A 20,112-nucleotide genomic window follows, 5' to 3' on the forward strand; every position below is an offset into this window, starting at 1 on the left:
TTGTCCTTGAGTGTTGGAGTTGCAGTTCACCTACATCCAAAAAGCACTATGGGCTCAAACAATGATGGATCTGGATCAAATGTGGCACAAATACTCAATATGCCCAAATGTGAGCACTGGTGGAGTTTGGGGGAAAATAGACCTTGACATTTGGGAGTTGTAGTTGCTGGGATTTGTAGTTTTCTGAACCCCACCAATGATAGAATTGGGACAAACTTCCCACACAGAACCCCCATGACCAACAGAAAATACTGTGCTTTCCGATGCTCAGGCAACCCTCTGACACCCCCTCACAACCCTCCCAGGGGTCCCGACCCCCAGGTTGAGAAATGCTGATTTAGTCCAAATAATATTGTGCTTAAAACAGCAGAGTCCTCTGTGTGGCTGCTAACACCAATTAGACAATTGGCGGATTTTGGATACTGCAAAGTTAACACCCCTTTTGCAAGCACCATGGTTTCAACAGGTTTATTCTAAAGGGCAATTGACATTTTGATCTAGACCCAAGAGTCTTGTGGCATCTTACAGACTGAAAAGTTTATTATGGCATGAACTTCCCTGGGCCACTTTTATCAGGTTTTGGAGTGTCAACACAAATGTGTTGACAGGGTAAAGAAGAGGGCACTGAAGTCAAAGTGAGATGAAATGGAAAAAGTATAGCAATCATTACCTCCTCCTCTTTTTCTTCTCCTCCGTCTTCATCTTCATCATCATTATCATCGTCATCTTCATCTTGTGGGCCTTCAAGTCAATTCCTACTTCTAGTGACACTATTCCATGGTTCAGTGGTTCTCAACCTGTGGGTCCCCATATGTGTTGGCCTTCAACTCCCAGAAACCTAACAGCTGGTAAACTGGATGGGATTTCTGGGATTTGTAGGCCAAAACACCAAGTTGAGAACCACTGCTATGGTTTCTTGGCAAGGCTGATGCATAGGGTATTTCCTAGTACTTTCAGTAGGATTGTTTAGCTGGATCTGCAATGGTACAACAATAATTTCTCCCCATTACAGTCAGGACTAGGGTGGCTTCTAGCGCTTTTCTGTGTTATATGCTTTTGGGGTGAGTTGTTTCTTTTTTCCCCCTCCTGTTCTCTCTTCTTTTTGACTTCATGTGATAACTTTCCTAGTTACTCTACATTCACAAAGAAGGTGAGATGGAATCCTTGATCCTGGATATATAATGACATGTCAGAGACACTTATGACAGTGTTTTGTTTGAAAATGTTCTTCTCTTTCCCCTGATCTTTCAGGTTTTCCTTTTCTGGCTGTCTATTATGCATCCAACAGATGAAGAGACAGACTTTCCAGAAGGCCTTGGCATCTGGAAATTAGAACTCCTGATATTAAAGTACAAAACCCATTTCCAAGCCACACTCTTTGACCCCAAAGCTCTGTCTCTTAATTGCAGATTCCTAGAGCTGGACAAAGGGATTTCTTTAAGGTCAAGAGAAGACCTACAGCCAACAAACTGATCTGCAAGGCAGGCTTTGGACCACGTAAGTGTGGCTCTAATGGATAAGATTGATCAATATGCACATATACTGACAGATATATTTGCTGCAAGAAAAACAAACGCTGAGATGGAGAGAAAAGGAGACAAACAAAGAGACAGATGGACAGACATGCAATTTAATTGCTTACAAAATACTTAAGGTTGTTGGGAGCTAGGTTACAGCAATACACATTTCAAATAGCAACAAGGACTGTGGAATGTCTCATGGGAAGCCCAGAGAGACACGTTCCCTGGGGAAATTATGTTTATTGCAAACACATGCTTTGCAAAATGTATTCCCCCCCCCCCCACACAGAAACTCGTTGATCACACACATTTCATAGTACAGATGCAATTTATGCCACTGAGTAGCCTCGCAATCCATCTATTGATCAGTCCATAGATAAAGATCTCAATAAATGAAGAGTTAAATGAGAGCTTGGCGCATTTAATCTCTTTTGGAAGAAGTTATTTAAGATTTTAAAGTGCTTCCTATTTCCTCCATTTATAGATGTCGAACGATATCTTTAGAGGAGTCAATATATTTGAGAAAGTGTATTTACTAGCAGGCTACTTGCATGGCTTAAAATGTGCTCTGGAGTGTGAAATTATGCTTTACTGTGGTCAGAATGAAATCAGGAGGGGAAAACCCACCACAAACTCTAAATTGAAACAACCCTGTTGCTTTAGAGATAATGCAGAGCTGGTATCTGTGTTCTTCAAGAAGACGAGATAACGGCTTTGGCTGAAGATCCAGCCTGATGCTTTGGACATGGCCCCACAGGATATGATGCAATTGATGTTCCAACCAATCCTTTTGGCTCGAAGATGATGCCAAATGGAGTCAGCCATGAGTGATGATATCATATGGATAACAAGCAAAGCCAACTGAGAATAAGAGCAGGAGAGGACAGCAACATCTGAGCATCTTAAAAGAATATATAATAAAACTATGGTTGAAAAAAACTATCACTGGACTCCTCCCAACTGAAAAGTTTTCAGCCAGTTTCCAATCTGACCTTCCCGAGTAAAGTCATGGAATGTGTGGTGGACTCCAGGTTTTCTTGGAGGAAACTGATTATCTGGACCTGGCATAGTCTGGCTCTGGGCTGGGACATGGAACTGAAACAGCCCTGGTTGTCTTAGTGGATGATCTATGTAGGGGTCTTGACAGGGGGAATGTGTCCCTGTTGGTTCTCCTGGACCTCTTATCAGCCTTCTGGGACACCTCATGGGAATGTGGTTTGGGAGCATTGTTTTGCAGTGGCTCCAGTCCTTCCTGGAGGGCTGATCGCAGAAAGTGTTGTTGGGGGACACTTTCTCGGCCCCACAGCCATTGTCCTGTGGAGTCCCACAGGACTCTGTATTGCCCCCTATGTTGTTTAATATTTACATGAAGCCACTGGGAGAGATCATCCAGAGTTTTGGAATTCGTTGTCATCTGTATGCAGATGACATCCAACTCTATTATTCCTTTCCCCCTGCTACTAAGGAGAGTGTCCAAGTTCTGAAACGGTGCTTGGCAGCTGTGATGGTCTGGATGAGGGTGAACAAATTTAAATTGAATCCAGACAAGACAGAGGTCCTCCTCAAACAGGGTATAGGGTTACAGGCCAAATAAGGTATGTTCTGGACAGGGTTACACTCTCCCTCAAGCTTGGGAGGGATCCTGGACACATCACTGAGCCTGGAATCTCAGATCTCAGTGGTGGCCAGGGGAGCTTTTGCACAATTAAAACTTGTGCACCAATTGCGACTGTATCTTAGGAAGCCAGACTTGTCCAAACTGGTCCATGCTCTTGTTACATCCTAAATAGACTACTACAACATGATCTATATGGGGTTGCCTTTGAAGACTGATCGGAATCTTCAAGTAGTCCAACGGGTGGCAGCCAGGCTGATCATCAGAGCAGTGTGCAGAGAGAGGACATCAGCTCCATTGGCTGCCAGTCTGCTACTGAGCACAATTCAAAGTTCTGGCCTAAATTGTTCTGGACCAGTTTACCTGTCCAAAGAAGGAGCCCTCAGTGGTGCAGTGGGTTAAACCCTTGTGCCAGCAGGACTGAAGACCAACAGGTCACAGGTACGAATCCGGGGAGAGCGCAAATGAGCTCCCTCTGTCAACTCTGGCTCCCAATGTGGGGACATGAGAGAAGCCTCCCACAAGGATGGTAAAGCATCAAAAACATCCAGGCATCCCCTGGGCAACATTCTTGCAGATGGCCAATTCTCTCACACCAGAAGTAACTTGCAGTTTCTCAAGACACTACTGACACGAAAAAAAAAACTTGTCTGAAGATATCTCCCTCTATGAGCTGGCAAGGAGATTAAGATCTTCTTGGGAAGCCCTTCTCTTGATCCCATCTCCTTCGCAGGTGCAGTTGGTGGGAATGAGAGACAGGGCCTTCTCAGTGTTGGCCCCTCGGCCTTGGAACTCCTTCTTGAGTGAAATTAGATTATCCTCCTCCCTCCTGACCTTTAGAAAAAGACTAAAAATGTGGATGTTCAACCAAGCAATCAATGAATAGTAGTGCAATAAGAAAAGATGAAATAATGCAATGACAAATTGGAATGGCCACGGACTACAATATTGGATTGTGTGATATTTAATAATTGGTTTTAAGTTTTAAGTTTTATTATGTTTTAATTATTGTTTAAATGCTTATGTTTTTATTATATGTGTTTTGGCATCTAATTGTTGCCTATAGCAAAACAAAGTTTATTGATTAGTCCATATCAACAGTTAAGACAAAAACAAAACAAAATGTTGCCTATATATGTAAACCATCTTGAGTCTCTTATGATGTTGAGAAGAGCAGGGTATAAATACAGTAAGTAAGTAAGTAAGTAAGTAAGTAAGTAAGTAAGTAAATCTTTGCAAGAAGTGACACATATCTTAATTAATTAAAGCAATTTCTCATATATATGCCTAACGATGCCTCAAAGGCTTGCAAAAAGACAAAGAGTTTTGTGGCCAACCAGTCCAACTGCTATAAGATCTGAAATGTAGGAAACTATACAAATCATCTGTTCGACTTGGAAAGGAGTACGTTCATTTAAAAGTTGCAAGCTGGCTCCTAGTAGAACTTTTCCCTGAATATATATCAGTTTTTGAAAAAGAAAAAAAAACCCTCTCTACTGTCAAGGCAATAAATCCTTTTAGATTCTTGACTACTCTCTTGCCCTTCACTAGTCCTTTTTTCCCCCTCTTTTTTTTTGACAGAGAGCAAATAGAATATTTCTGCTTACAGACAGGAGAAAAAAATTATAAGGTTCATTTCAGAAGCAGTAAAAAGGAGCTTTTCAATTCCCTTTTAAAACCACAACATAATAATTCTTTCACATGGGTTTCATTGGGCATGGAATGGCTTGAAAGGCTGCATTAGAAGGCCCCAGGTACCCTGCAGTGAGAAGCAAAGCCTTCTGAGCATTGATACTGATCATTTGGCTGTTCATTTCACTGCAAAAAGAATCCCTTTGAAAGGAATGAAGTCGGCACACTAGTTCTCCTGGGTGGAATGTGTCTTTTTTTCTCTCTCCAAATTAAGCACTATCTGGCCATATACTTCTTGACCCAAAGATCCAATCTATAGTCCCAAAGAGCTTTATGGAGTCTATGCTTTGGACATAAATGCTATGTTTTTACATGGTGCTTTGGGAATGTAAATCTGCACTCTTAAAAGGACATGGGGGTTGCACTCTTTTGCAGAATAACCATGCTGGGTCATAGGTTGTGCATCTGAAAATCTGCCTGTGTATTCTTCCATTTGCAAAAGGGAAGGCACTCCTTTCAACAGAAAGGAGGAAACCATGAAAATGAACAAAATCTGGCTACCAGTATTAAAAAAAACTCTAAAATTAGAACAGCACAACAACAGAGAGGAAACAAACAAGGACATCTAATCACCTTTCAACAAAAGTTTGCTCCAGGCACTGCCAGGCCATTATATGCTAATCAAGGTGGTCAGTTGAAACATTCACACCTAGCTCCAGCAGACAAGAGTCCTTTGTCCCACCCTAGTCATTCCACAGATATATAAACCCTTTTTTCCTAGTTCCAACAGACCTCACTACCTCTGAGGATGCTTGCCATAGATGCAGGCAAAATGTCAGGAGAGAATGCCTCTAGACCATGAGCATATAGCCCCAAAAAACCCTACAACAACCCAAAGGCACAATGGCTATTTTTCCCCCTCCCAGCAAGCAATGTGATTCACTGAAGCTGCTGACAACTTCTTTTTTTTTTTTTTTGCCAAAATATGCCCTAACTTTTTGGAAAATGTGGATCTCCATAACCATTTGGGAAATGGGATTCATAACCTTTTGGCAAAAAAATGCCATAACCTTTTTGGAAAACCACTGATCAAGGAAAGGCATGACTTTGTTAGAAGGCCCAACCTTTTGAAATGTGATGTTCACCAGCATTCAACTAGGTCTCTCAGGTGTTAGACTGTTGTACCTTGGTATGTCTTTGAACTGCCAGGGACAAAGACATGCCAATGCACAAAACATTTTCGAGGGTTGAATGAAAAGTAATGCTTCCATCTTCAGGACTCCTCAACAGATCATAAAATCATAGAATCAAAGAGTTGGAAGAGACCACCTGGGCCATCCAGTCCAACCCCCTGCCAAGAAGCAGGAATACTGCATTCAAAGCACCCGACACAGATGGCCATCCAGCCTCTGTTTAAAGCTTCCAAAGAAGGAGCCTCCACCACACTCTGGGGCAGAGAGTTCCACTGCTGAACAGCTCTCAGAGTCAGGAAGTTCTTCCTCATGTTCAGATGGAATCTCCTCTCTTGTAGTTTGAAGCCATTGTTCCGTGTCCTAGTCTCCAGGGAAGCAGAATACAAGCTTGCTCCCTCCTCCCTGTGGCTTCCTCTCACATATTTATACATGGCTATCATATCTCCTCTCAGCCTTCTCTTCTTCAGGCTAAACATGCCCAGCTCCTTGAGCCACTCCTCATAGGGCCTGTTCTCCAGACCCTTGATCATTTTAGTCGCCCTCCACTGGACCATCCCAGCTTGTCAATATCTCTCTTGAATTGTGGTGCCCAGAATTGGACACAATATTCCCGGTGTGGTCTAACCAAAGCGGAACAGAGGAGTAGCATGACTTCCCTGGATCTAGACACTATGCTCCTCTTGATGCAGGCCAAAATCCCATTGGCTTTTTTTGCCACCACATCACATTGTTGGCTCATGTTTAACTTGTTGTCCACGAGGACTCCAAGATCTTTTTCACACGTACTTGTTCTCAGGCCAGGCATTGTCCCCCATTCTGTATCTTTGCATTTCATTTTTTCTGCCAAAGTGGAGTATTTTGCATTTGTTGCTGTTAAACTTCATTTTGTTAGTTTTGGTCCATCTCTCTAATCTTTCAAGATCATTTTGAATTCTGCTCCTCTCCTCTGGAATTTTGGCTCTCCCTCCCAATTTCGTGCCATCTGCAAACTTGATGATCATGCCTTCTTCTAGCCCCTCATCTAAGTCATTAATAAAGATGTTGAACAGGACCGGGCCCAGGTCATGGTCATTGACTGCTATCTGAGGAAGGTAGGATTGGTCACCTAACACATTGGGAGGGTGTCCCTTTAGAGAAGTCTGGTGTACAGTGTTTCCTCGCTACTTCACAGTTTTGTGGACTCAGTGTTTCATTTTTTTAAAAAATGAATGTAAAATACAGTACTGTATACAAGTAGTGAGGGAACACTGGAGGAGGAAGGAGGGGCAGATGGATGGATGGACCTCTACATAGGCTCAGCCTCGCCCTCTTTACCTTCCTCCTCCTCCTCCTTAGCGCCACCGCACATGCACCATGGAGCCCAGGCTGCGTGCAAACTCAAGGTGGAGGGAAAGCAGCCCCCAGCAGCGCCCAGACAGAGATAGAGATCGATCATAGAGAGAGAGAGAGGCCATCTTCCAGCGGGAGGATGGATGAGGGACATATATATACATATGTATTCTGTACATATACTGTAAGCGACCCAGCTTACCTGTCCGAACGTATCTCCCTCTACGTTCCACCTTGAAATTTAAGATCTTCTGGGGATGTCCTGCTCTCGGCACCGCCTTTGGAGCAAACACACTTGGCGTGGACGAGGGATAGGGCCTTCTCAGTGGTGGCCCCCCACCTGTGGAACTCGCTCCCCAGCAAAATCCGGTTAACAATATCCCTCCTCGCCTTCAGGAGGAAATTGAAAATGTGGTTATGGGACCAGGCTTTTGGGTAGCTGGCAGATAATTGACAATGATAATAATGATAATGTTATGGAAAATGGACTATGGACAGGCTTCCGATTGTGTTGTGTTCGCTGAATTTGTTTCTAGATAAGGCTAGACAGCCAGTATTATTGCACTTTTCATTAATGTACTTCTTTATTTTAAAACTAATTTTATAATCAATTTACTGTGTTTTATATGCATTACTGTATGTATTATTTATATTTAACTAGCTGTGCCCTGCCACGCGTTGCTGTAGCCTATAGTAAAACTTATCAAAGTTGAGGTAGATTTCTGGACTATTATGAAAGAGAGGTACCTACCTATTCCTTCCCCCTTTTCCTCCCCCTTTCTCTCCTTTATTCCTTCTCTACCTCTTTCTTTCTTTCCTTCTTTCACTACTTGGTTTCATCCTTCTCTCTTTTCTTCATTCCCTCCCCCTTCCTTCCTTTGCCTTTCTTCCCTCCCTGTTTGCTTCCTTCTTTCTCTTTTTATTTCCTTTTATTTCACCACCATCATAACAATAACAATAATGCAATGCATTGCCTCTGGGACCTGACACCTCTCCCATTCCCCCTAAAAGGGTCTCATAGGAAGAATAATAGCATCATAATAATCATAGAAATAACAACCTTTACCCGCCACGCGTTGCTGTGGCCAACCTTCCCTCTTTCTCTCCTTCTTTCCCTCCTTCCTTCCTTCCCTCCCATCTTTCCTTCTCCTCTTCCTTCTCTATCTCTTTCCTTCCTTCCCCCTTTTTCTTTCTCTTCTGGTCTCTTTCCTTCCTTCCCCCTTTTTCTTTCTCTTCTGGTCCCTTTTCTTCCTTCTCTCTTTCCTTCTTTCCTTCCTTCCCTCCCTCTTTCTCTACATCTTCCCCCTTCCTTCACTCCCTCTTTCCTTCCTTTATTCCCTTTTTTCTTTCCTTCTCTCCTTCCTTCCTTCCCCCTTTTTCTTTCCCTCCCTCTGTCTCTCATTTCTTCCTTCTCTACCTCTTTCCTTCCTTCCCCCTTTTTCTTTCTCTTCTGCTGTCTCTCTTTTCTTTCCTTCCATCTTTCCTTTCCTTTCCTTTCCTTCTTCCTTCTTTCTCTAACTTTCCTTCCTTCCCCCTTTTCTTTACCTCCCTTTCTCTTTCTTCCTTCTTTCCTTCCTTCCTGTCTTTCCTGGATTTTGACAGGGCGGGAAGGGGCGGGGTGGGGTTTGGAGGTGGCGTGAAGTAAAAGGAGGTAAGATTGGGGCAGGCGAGTGATGGAGCGTAAGGTTGTGTGTGTGTGTGCGGCAGCGGGGGGAGTGATGGAGCGTGGGGTTGCGTGTGTGTGTGCGGCAGTGGGGGGGAGTGGGGTTGCGCGTGTGTGTGTGGCGGTGGGGGGAGTGATGGAGCGTGGGGTTGCGTGTGTGTGTGCGGCAGCGGGGGGAGTGGGGTTGCGCGTGTGTGTGTGTGCGTCGGGGGGAGTGATGGAGCGTGGGGTTGTGTGTGTGCGTGCGGCAGGGGGTGTGTGTGTGCGGGAAGTGGCACGGTGGGGCTTGGAGTGGGCATGGCTTCCGCAGAGGGAACTGTGTGCGCGCGCCAGGGAACTTGCGGCTGGGCACCAATGCGCATGCTCAGTTGTTTTGCCGTTTTGTGAGTGTGTTGTTGTGTTGTTTTTCATTTTGAGTAGATATGTTTGTACCTTGTGGGTTGTGTTATGGGCATGGGAATTTTGGTTAAGTTTTGTTGGGTTTTTTGAGTTTTGTTGTTTTGCCGTTTTGTGAGTGTGTTGTTGTGTTGTTTTTCATTTTGAGTAGATATGTTTGTACCTTGTGGGTTGTGTTATGGGCATGGCAATTTTGGTTAAGTTTCGTTGGGTTTTTTTGAGTTTTGTTGTTTTGCCGTTTTGTGAGTGTGTTGTTGTGTTGTTTTTCATTTTGAGTAGATATGTTTGTACCTTGTGGGTTGTGTTATGGGCATGGCAATTTTGGTTAAGTTTCGTTGGGTTTTTTTGAGTTTTGTTGTTTTGCCGTTTTGTGAGTGTGTTGTTGTATTGTTTTTCATTTTGAGTAGATATGTTTGTACCTTGTGGGTTGTGTTATGGGCATGGCAATTTTGGTACAGTTTCGTTGGGGGGTTGTGGAGTTTTGCTGTCCGGTTGAACCAACCTAACAGATTTATATATATAGATGTCATCGAATTGTGCCGGATGTAAGTCGTCCAGGATACCCCCCCCCCCATCCCCGGGGTTTGAGAAGGGTGGGGTACAAATGTTTGAAATAAATAAGTAAATAAATACTTCATGGATTTTCACTTATCACAGGTGGTCCTGGTAACCCCCGCGATAAGTGAGGGAACACTGTAGCAAAAGTTTTCTTCTCCACAAAGCTGCCCATGGTCTATGCCTTTAAATCTCCTATCAACGTATGATCTCAATAGTATTTAGACCAGACTTAGTGTCTGATTTTTATCTTTCTTCTCTTTTTGTGGTCTCTTCTCAAGCAAACTTCTAATGGATGAGATGGCATTAGTTTTTCATGGTCTTTAAAGCCAGGGTGGGCTGCTGTAACTGCCTGCAAAAGAGATGGAACTATATTGAAAAAAAGAAGTGGTTTCTGTCCACATTAAATGTCTTTATTTGCATAGTTTGCATTTCAACTATCTGTTCTTTTGCCTCTGGGACCTTAGTAGACTGATTGATTGACGTAAAAACTGGAAAAAAATTATCCTCCTCAAATGTACACGAATATCAAGCTTACTTTTGCATGGAACATATGAGTCATAAAAGCATCCACAGGTGCCCACACACACGTACACATAGACAGCAAATCTGCTCCTCCAGCAATTCAGTTTTTAAGGATGCTTGAATTAAGCCCAGCCACCTGTTCCGAACAGAAACGACTTGCGATGCCAAGCTTCCTGAACGCATTATTGGGTACTGAAAACTGGCACACAGTAATACTGCAAGATTTATCCATCGTAAATGCTTCAGCAGGTGGTCTAAAGCAGAAGAAGCATCATGAGCCTTAGTCCTTGGTTTGAATATTCCATCCTTAGCAGATGTAGAATTCCACCCAACTATCTCAGAACCTTCATGACCATGGATGTTCCATCAGGCTCATGGTTTATGATGCATCTTTCCCAGGTAAAGGGCAGGGAGGGTTGAATCAATGGGATTATATAGGGCAAACTCAAATAGAGAAATTGAACTGAGCTATTCCTCATCATAATATCATGACCCTTCTTTCATCTTAATAAGTTTGCAAGGAGAAGTGCTCCAGTGCCAGAAATACAGCTTAATGGTGTAACATTAGAAAATGTTGACCATTTCCGCTACCTTGGCAGCCACCTCTCCACAAAAGTCAACATTGACCCTGAAATACAGCCCCACCTGAGCTCTGTGAGTGCAATATGTTTCCGAATGAAGCAGAGAGTGTTTGAGGACCGGGACATCTGTAGGGATACCAAGGTGCTTGTTTATAAAGCTATTGTCCTCCCAATCCTGCTCTATGCCTGTGAGATATGGACTCTTTACAGATGTCACATGCAACTCCTGGAACAATTCCATCAGAGTTGCCTCTGAGAAATGCTGCAAATCTCTTGGGAAGACAAGCGGACAAATGTCAGTGTGCTGGAAGAAGCAAAGACCACCAGCACTGAAGTGATGCTCCTCTGCCATCAACTCCGCTGGACTGGCCACGTTGTCAGGATGCCTGACCACCGTCTCCCAAAGCAGTTGCTCTACTCTGAACTCAAGAATGGAAAATGGAATGTTGGTGGGCAGGAAAAGAGATTGAAAGATGGGCTCAAAGCCAACCTTAAACACTCTGGCATAGACACTGAGAACTGGGAAGCCCTGGTCCTTGAGGCCCCAACTGGAGGTCAGTTGTGACCAGCAGTGCTGTAGAATTTGAAGAGGCACAAATGGAGGGCGAAAGAAAGAAATTTTCCAAAAGGAAAGTGCATCAAACCAACCTTGACCGGGACCACCTTCCACCTGGAAACCGATGCCCTCACTGTGGAGAACATGCAGATCAAGAATAAGGCTCCACATTTACCTATGGACCCACCACCAGTACACTGATCTTGGAGGACAATCCTTCTTGGACTACGAGGAATTGCCCAAGAGTCTGTTCCTGCTACAGTAATGCTATTAAAAAGCAAATGAACCCTTTTAGGTTACTAGACTGCAACTATCAATTGGTCAAGATGTTGACAAGGGTTCAAATATAAATCAGCCATACTTTCTTCACCACACTGCATTGTCTTTGAAAGCTCTAGAATGGTATTTTGTCTCATGTAATATCTATGGGTATTGCACTGCTGTGAGTAATACTTTGCTTGGGTCCTTCATGGGTTTTCCTTGGTAACTTTCTAGGCTGCCTTGGTCATTTTAGCCTGTTCTCTAAAGTGTTTTGCAGTCTCTCCCCAACATGTGTATGCAGCAGACAAAATGGAGAGAGAACAGGGAGAGAAGAGAGGTTGGGGTGTTTGTCCGACACAGCTGCAAAATAAAAAGGGGGGGGGGAATGCCTCGCAATCAATTTTTCTCCTTTTGATAGATTCATAAATCTCTGTGTTCTGTCAATACGACTAATGATTTGTGACATTATGGATTAAAAAAGAGAGAAAAGAATCCAGAGCCTCGTTACAATTTATGCTGCCGAAAAAAACATCAACAGAGTCATAAAATCAAGGGTAAAAAGAACAAGCTGATCAGCACAATACCAAACTTACTGCTTTCAGTATAACTTAACTAGGAGTTAGATGTGGGGAGACATATCCCTCTGAAACAGTATTTCTCAACCCTCCTAATGCCGTGACCCCTTAATACATGTTGTGGTGAACTCCAACCCTAAAATTATTTTCCTTGCTAATTCATAACTATAATTTTGCTACTGTTATGAATTGCAATGTAAATATCTTGCATTCAGGATTTTCATTCACTGGAGCAAATTTGACCCAAATGCCCAATATGCCCAAATACTGGTGGAGTGGGGGGGGGGGGGGTGATTTTGTCATTTGGGAGTTGTAGTTGCTGGGATTTATAGTTCACCTACAATCAAAGAGCATTATAAACTCCACCAAGGATGGAATTGAACCAAACTTGGCACACAGGACTCCTGTGACCAACAGAAAATACTGGAAAGATTTGGTGGGCACTGACCTTGCATTTTGGAGTTGTAGTTCACCTACATGCAGAGAGCACTGTGGACTTAAACAATGGTGGATTAGAACCAAACTTGGCACGAATACTCAATAAACTCAAATGTGAACACTGGTGGAGTCTGTGGGAAATAGACCTTGATATTTGGGAGTTGTAGTTGCTGGGATTTATAGTTCACCTACAATCAAAGAGCATACTGAACCCCACAAATGAGAGAATTGGGCCAAACTCCCCACACAGAACTCCCATGACCAACAGAAAATACTGTGTTTTCAGATGGTCTTTGATGACCCGTCTGACACCCCCTTGTGACCCCCCCCCTAGGGATCCCAACCCCCAGGTTGAGAAACACTGCTCTAAAGTTGATGGATCCCAGCTCCCATAAGCCATAGGCATTGTAGCCAATGGTGAAATGATAGGAATTCCAAGGCAACAGCATCCGAAGGCCACCAAATAGGTTCACCTTAGGGTTACCACCTTGAAGGCACACAATGACAAGTATGCTAAGTGCTGGACATCCATAGATGAGTGGAAAGTGTGGAAATTAAAACTATTGCCTTCATGCTCCAAGGTTACCTTAGATAGCCATCATTAGAAACAGATATATAGCCTACACAGACATTAAGTAAATAAACCTGTCACCACAACAACACCTTGAATAAATCCAGTCTTGTTTGATTTGGGAACTCAAGTTTACTAAGTCCAGGCATCCCCTGGGCAATGTCCATGACTAATTCTCTCACACCAGAAGCAACTTACAGTTTCTCAGAAGTGACTTGCAGTTTTGAAAGTCACTCCTGACATGAATAAAAACTGTGCAGCTTGCATTGTTGTTGTTCATTCATTCAGTCATTTTCGACTCTTCATAGGCTCATAGACAAGCCCACACCAGAACTCCCTGTTGACCGTCACCGCCCCCAGCTCCTTCAAGGTCAATCCAGTCACTTCAAGGTCAATGCCATCCATCCATCTTGCCCTTGGTCAGTCCCTCTTCCAGCTTACGAAATGAAAAATGTTGTGGTCTGGATGTTCCAGACCATGGTATTCAATAGTATATTGTTGTTATTGTTGTTTCAGTTGTTTTGTTGTTTGACTTCAAGCCATTTATGATTTATGGCACTCTTAAGGTGATCCTACCTTGAGGTTTTCTGGGGCCAAGAGTGTGGTTTTCATGGCTGAGCAAGTGCTAGTCACCAGAGTCATAGTCCAACATTCAAATTACTACACAACATTGGTTCTATACTATTTAAGAAATTTTGTGTATGTGTGTGTGAAGTCCCTCATTTAAGATGTAAGATGATGAAAAGTTCAGGTGGCATAAATCACTTCTAAGCCAGACCTAACAGCAGAAGTGCGTATGTACCCAGAGAGAGTAACTCAAGTATTCTACTTCAAAGCCGTAACTTTTGAGCTGAACGTCAGCATCGGATGAATGTTTTATGGACACCTTGGTTTTGATAATGGAAAAAACGAAGTTCGGGAGGAAGGAACATTTTGGAAGGCTGTCCCCGAAGGTGGCTCACGCCTGGCACCCAAGTGCCAAAGATGGTCTCTGAGCATTTCACCTGCCACAAGAAACTGACAAAGAGGAGCAGGAGAGTGGCCCCTCCATTATTGATAACTGCCGCTTCCTTGTGCCTCTGAAAGCAGAATGCTAGGCAAAGTCAGGCTCTTTTTGTCCTCATCGCATGTTGTTTTATTGAAATGATAGGAAATGTACCTGTGGCGTTAAGAATGGATGCTGCACTTAGCTCTTTTGACTAAGGCACAAAGTGGCTCAGAAATGATGGGGAAGGGATGCCTGAGTGTCTTCAGCAGAGATGGCAAAATATTCAAAAATATACAATTGTGTTTCACCACTTGTGAAATTCTGATGGAGAAGCCTAGAATGGTGAGAAACTTTGTTGTGTATCTTCACAACAAAGTTGTGAAAGCGCTATGGATTAAACCCTTTTGCTGCTGAAATGCTGACCTGAAGTTTGGCTGAACTATTGATCTGAAGATTGGCAGTTCGAACCTGTGAGATGGGGTGAGCTCTGGTCCTGTCAATCTAACAGTTCAAAAACATGCAAATGTGAGTAGATAAATAGGTACCACTCTGGTGGGAAGGTAACGGTGTTCCATGCAGTCAAGCCAGTCACATGACCTTGGAGGTGTCTATGGATAACGCTGGCTCTTCAGCTTAAAAATGGAGGAAAAACGCAACTCCCCAGAGCCAGAAATGAGCACAGCCTCCAGAAAGTGGAAAGAAAGGAGAAGCCACTGCCTTTGTTTGTGTTTGTCTGTCCCATTGTATATTGTAAATGCATTGAATGTTTATCTCGGTATGCAAATACTGTAATCCTCTCTGCCTTAGGGTGAGACTGTTAGAGGATTTCTTGGCCAGAGAAAGAGATTGCCTTTACTTCCTCTAAGGATGAGAGAGTGTGACTTTCCCAAAATTACCTAGTGAGCTTCCATGGCTGAGCAAAAAATCGAGTCCTGTTCTCCAGAGTTGTCTTTCAACCTTCAAACTGTGACACCACACTTGTTCTCTCAGCTTGAGATTTAATGCTGTGTTAACTGTGTAGCCAATGAGAGTACAAAATTTCTACACAGCTCCCACATTTTCTTGTTTTTGTTTTGCACAGAAAGGTTGAGTCTTTTTAAAAGACTCAGTTTTCAATGATTTTCAGACACCTGTGTTTAAAAGGTAGCAATTCCATGAGGCATTTTCTCTCATTCTCTTTGACAATGGATTGCAAAACAAATGATGGAGGAGGCCCTCGACTTCATCCAGACCACAGTCGCCTAAATGACCAGGGAGCTTAGCTAATTGGTTATCCAGAATTACAAAAGGCATGAGCGGAAACCTAGGTAACCACAGCAAAGCGCTCATGTATCTGGAAGAGGGTAGCCTTGTTCCCTCCGTCTCAAGATCTAATTGATCAGATTGTTTCAGGTGCCCTTTCGTGAGCCACAGAGAAACCCATTTCCTCCAGTGTGCGACTCAGTCTCTGGAATTAAACAGCCCTGACCTGGAGACCCATTGCTTCTATTGGGAAATGCCTTCCCCCTCCTCCCCGTGCGCTGTCTCTGTTCACCTCGCAATTACCTGCCATCGAGTGTAATTTCTGTCTGTGCCAGCAGCTGCCTGGGGTCCACTGGGGATGGCTTCAGGAAAGGTCTCCGAAAGAAACTGCTTGGCAAGTGATGGAAATGTAAAACTCTGCTGCAGTAAATGCAACATGAAAAGGGCAAAGATGAAGTCAGTGCGGTAAAGAAGACTCACCCACAACTTGTGCGGTTGCAGCTTGGTGCAGTTGCAACCCAGACAGGGCTATGAGCTGGGATAGTGCTGGATCTCTACTGGTCCAGTGATGCAAAAAAGATGACAAAGCATATCCAGGAATGGGGAAAAACCTCACCCCTGCTGAAATGCAATTTGCCTTCCAACCCCCAAAATGAAGAGACCACAGACATTGCTTGGGTTTAAATAATTGGACAACGTTTATTGATTGTTACCTATTTAACCTTTTAACTATAACTAAACTTAGGGTATGTGAACTTGGTGTGGCAAAGCCAAGGTAGCATCCCTGCCCGGCCTACCCCTTGGCTTGTTACAGCAAAACATCTGGGTCCCCTAGTAACCTAAACCCGAGCAACCTCTAAGGGAAACATATGGAGAAGCCCTTTCAAAGTTATAGAGACCAGACTCTCCCCATTTCTGGGCCATACGATTTCACCTCACCCATGAAATTGACCTCCAGGTGAGTGTTTTTGTGTAATGGCCCACACCCCAAAGGGGGGTGCCTTGGATGTACACCAAATAGTTTCCCTAACTATGTACACTAAGAAGCTTTCCCTTCCCTGCACAGCTGGGATGGGAAAGAGGTTTGCCTCTTCCCCCGAAGGGAGAGCAAGTAGTTCCCCCAAAACTACTTTAAGGAAGTGGAGCTAGGCTCCATGTTCATGGCCCCCTTCCATTTTGGCATTAGACATTGACCCACCACTCCCGCCCACTAAAACAGTACGTTTGGGTTGCTGTTAAGGGGCCAGGTAGATTTTTTTCCCCTCCTATGTTCTAGGGCAGTGGTTTTCAACCTGTGGGTCCCCAATGTTTTGGCCTTCAAATCCCAGAAAACCTAGCAGCTGGTAAACTGGCTGGGATTTCTGGGAGTTGTAGGCCAAAACACTTGGGGACCCACAGGTTGAGAAACACTGCTCTAGGGTGTTTTTTTTTCACCTACCCTATACTGTTACAGGGCAAATTGGGATGGTATGTTAGGTTGGCACAGAAAATAGTTAAATAAAGCTATTATTTTGGTGTACACTCAAGGCACCCCTTCTGGGGTGGAGGCCATTAACTAAAACACTCACCTGAGGTTCAGTTGGGAGGAGAGGTGAATTCAAATGGCCTAGGAATGGTGAGAGTCTGGCCTCGGATACCTTAAGAGAGACTCTCCAGCACATTTCCCTTAGAGGTTGCCTGAACTAGGTTTCCAAAGGACCCAGGTGTTTCACCCTAGCTGGCCAAGGGGTAGGTCAGGCAGGGACACAACCTTGGCTTAACCACACCAAGTTCACGACCCATAGGTTTACACCAAGTTAAAGTTAAATAGGTAACTGTTAATAAAAGTTGCCCATATTTAAACCCAAATACTGTTGAGTGGTCTCATTATTTTGGGGGTTGGCAGGCAAACCCTATTTATACCCACCACATCATCCCAACTAACCCCTAAACAGTATAGGGTAGGCAAAAAAACCCTCCCAAATATGGGAGGGAAAAAATTCCTACCCAGCGGGCATGGTGGGTCATAGGTCAGCAGCAGAATGAGCTTGGGGGCTGGCTGCTCCTGCGTTCAGCCACGTCCCCTTTTCTGGATGGTTCTCCTTTTCTGGATGGTTCCATCTATCTCTTCGGAGGAGGAGGAGGCAAGTTGCTCCCCCCCCCCCCCCGCTGCGCCAGGGTAGGAAAGCCCCATAATGAAATAGACAAGGCCGGTGCAAACTTCAGCCTTCCAGGTGTTTTGGACTTCAACCCTCACAATTCCTAACAGCCAGTAGGACAAGCCCATCAAGACTTGGCCAACCCTTTTACAAGATCTTGGGGTTGAAGCTAGTGGTTTTCTTATCAACACAGTAGAGAAGCTCCCCTTGTTGGATCATCACCTTGCTGTGGTGAAGGGGCTTGTGTGTTCCTGTGAACCTGTGATCAAAGTCATCAAGAGTCATGTACTCCTAGAAAGGTCTCCTTTGGAGACAGGGTCACAGGAGAGAAACCAGACCAAGCATGTTCTGAAGAAATAAGATCTCAATGGAAGAGCAGGCAAATGATAACATGGTACATGTTATAAAATGGCTGAGATGGTGGACAAAGGCTACAACAGGTAAGAGATCCCTGATCATTGGCTCAACCATGCCATTGGATCAAAGCCTCTTTCTTTGAAGACTGTATGTTAGTCGTTGTGCATTGATCTCCACACATAAAAGAAATCATACAATCACAGAATCCTAGAGTTGGAAGAGACTTTGTGGGACATCCAGTCCAACCCCATTCTGCCAAGAAGCAGGAAAATAGCATTCAAAACACCCCTGACAGATGGCCATCCAGCCTCTGCTTAAAAGCCTCCAAAGAAGGAGCCTCCACCACACTTTAGGGCAGAAAGAGAGTTCCACTGCTGAACAGCTCTCCTTACAGTCAGGAACTTCTTCCTAATGTTTAGGTGGAATCCCCTTTCCTGTAGTTTGAAGCCATTGTTCCACATCCTAGTCACCAGCAGCAAAAAACAAGCTTGCTCCCTCCTCCCCGTGACTTTTTCTCACATACTTATACATAGCTATAATCATGTCTCCTCTCAGCCTTCTCTTCTGAAGGCTAAACATGCACAGCTCTTTAAGCCTCTCCTCATAGGGCTTGTTCTCCAGACCTTGATCATGTTAGTCGCTCTGCTCTGGACACATTCCAGCTTGTCAACATCTCCCTTCAATTGTGGCGCCCAGAATTCCAGGTGTGGTCTGACCAAGGCAGAATAAGGCAAAATCCACGCACAGGTGTTTTCCAAGTGAAACTAAAACTAACAAAATTCCCATGGTGATTGGCAAGTGGTGATAGGGGCAGGACTGTGACACCTGGAAACCCCTAGCTATGACCCGGCACATGGGTGGTGGAGATAGATTCAGTTAAACTAACTCAAGGTCCAATGCGGTTGAGCAGTCCAGTATCTGTATCCATGACTGAGCAGCCCTATTTAGGGTCCATTCTGCTCACCCCATAAGGCAGTGATTCTCAACCTGTTGGTCCCGAGATGTTTTGGCCTTCAACTCCCAAAAATCCTAACAGTTAGTAAACCCACAGGTTGAGAATGACTGCCATAGGGGAAAGCTACTAGAAAGGGTAGTCTGCCTCTCTTATTTAACCTGCATCCAGAAGTTAATCATACGTGTCTACGAGGGACCACCTATGATGATGATGATGATGATGATGATGATGATGATGATGATGATGGGTAGGGAATCCCCCTGGGATTTAATATTCTCCAAGGCGTTGAACGTATGTGCTAATCTGTTTCAATATCTTGGACAGTTCACTTGAAGTTCAAACTTAGTGGGTGTCTGCAATATAGAATTAATCCAGTTTGATGCCACTTCAACTGCCATGGTTTGATGCTATTGGAAGATAGGAGTTTGTGTTTTGCAAGCCATCTCTGCCATATGTGCTGGTGCAGAAAAACAATCTTGCTGCATCTCAACATGACTTCTTTAGGATGGAGCAGATTTGTTTTTCTGGCACCGGCCTCCAAGATGAGACTTCTATTTGAAGAAGAAAAAGAAAGAAAACACTATAATTTTTCAGAATAAACACACCATGTAACATTCCCATTTCTGAGAAAATCTGAAATCTTGTCTCCTTTGGAAGCTAAGCACACATCCAGCAAGAATGATCGAGCAGGCCGACTGCTTGCAAATACATAAAGAATCCATTTGGTGCCACAGCTTTGACTACAAGGCAAAGGCGATTGCATTTTCTGATTTGACACATTGTACAAAAAATGTGCAACATCCACTCATGAAAATGGGAAGATTCCCTCCATGATGAGCCCAAAGGAAAGCCTGTTGCCTTCTGATCCTTCCCATCAAAGATTTATTGAAAAATTCTCATTTACAATGCAAGAATGAAACAAGGCAGGATTTATATTCCTTCATCTCTCAATCATATGTCTGAAGGGAATGGCGAATGTCGCACCAGAGTAGCATTTCCAGGATGAGAAGTGTGGACTGGAC

This window comes from Anolis sagrei, chromosome 7 (genome assembly GCF_037176765.1).
Source record: "Anolis sagrei isolate rAnoSag1 chromosome 7, rAnoSag1.mat, whole genome shotgun sequence".
Lineage (NCBI taxonomy): Eukaryota > Metazoa > Chordata > Lepidosauria > Squamata > Dactyloidae > Anolis > Anolis sagrei.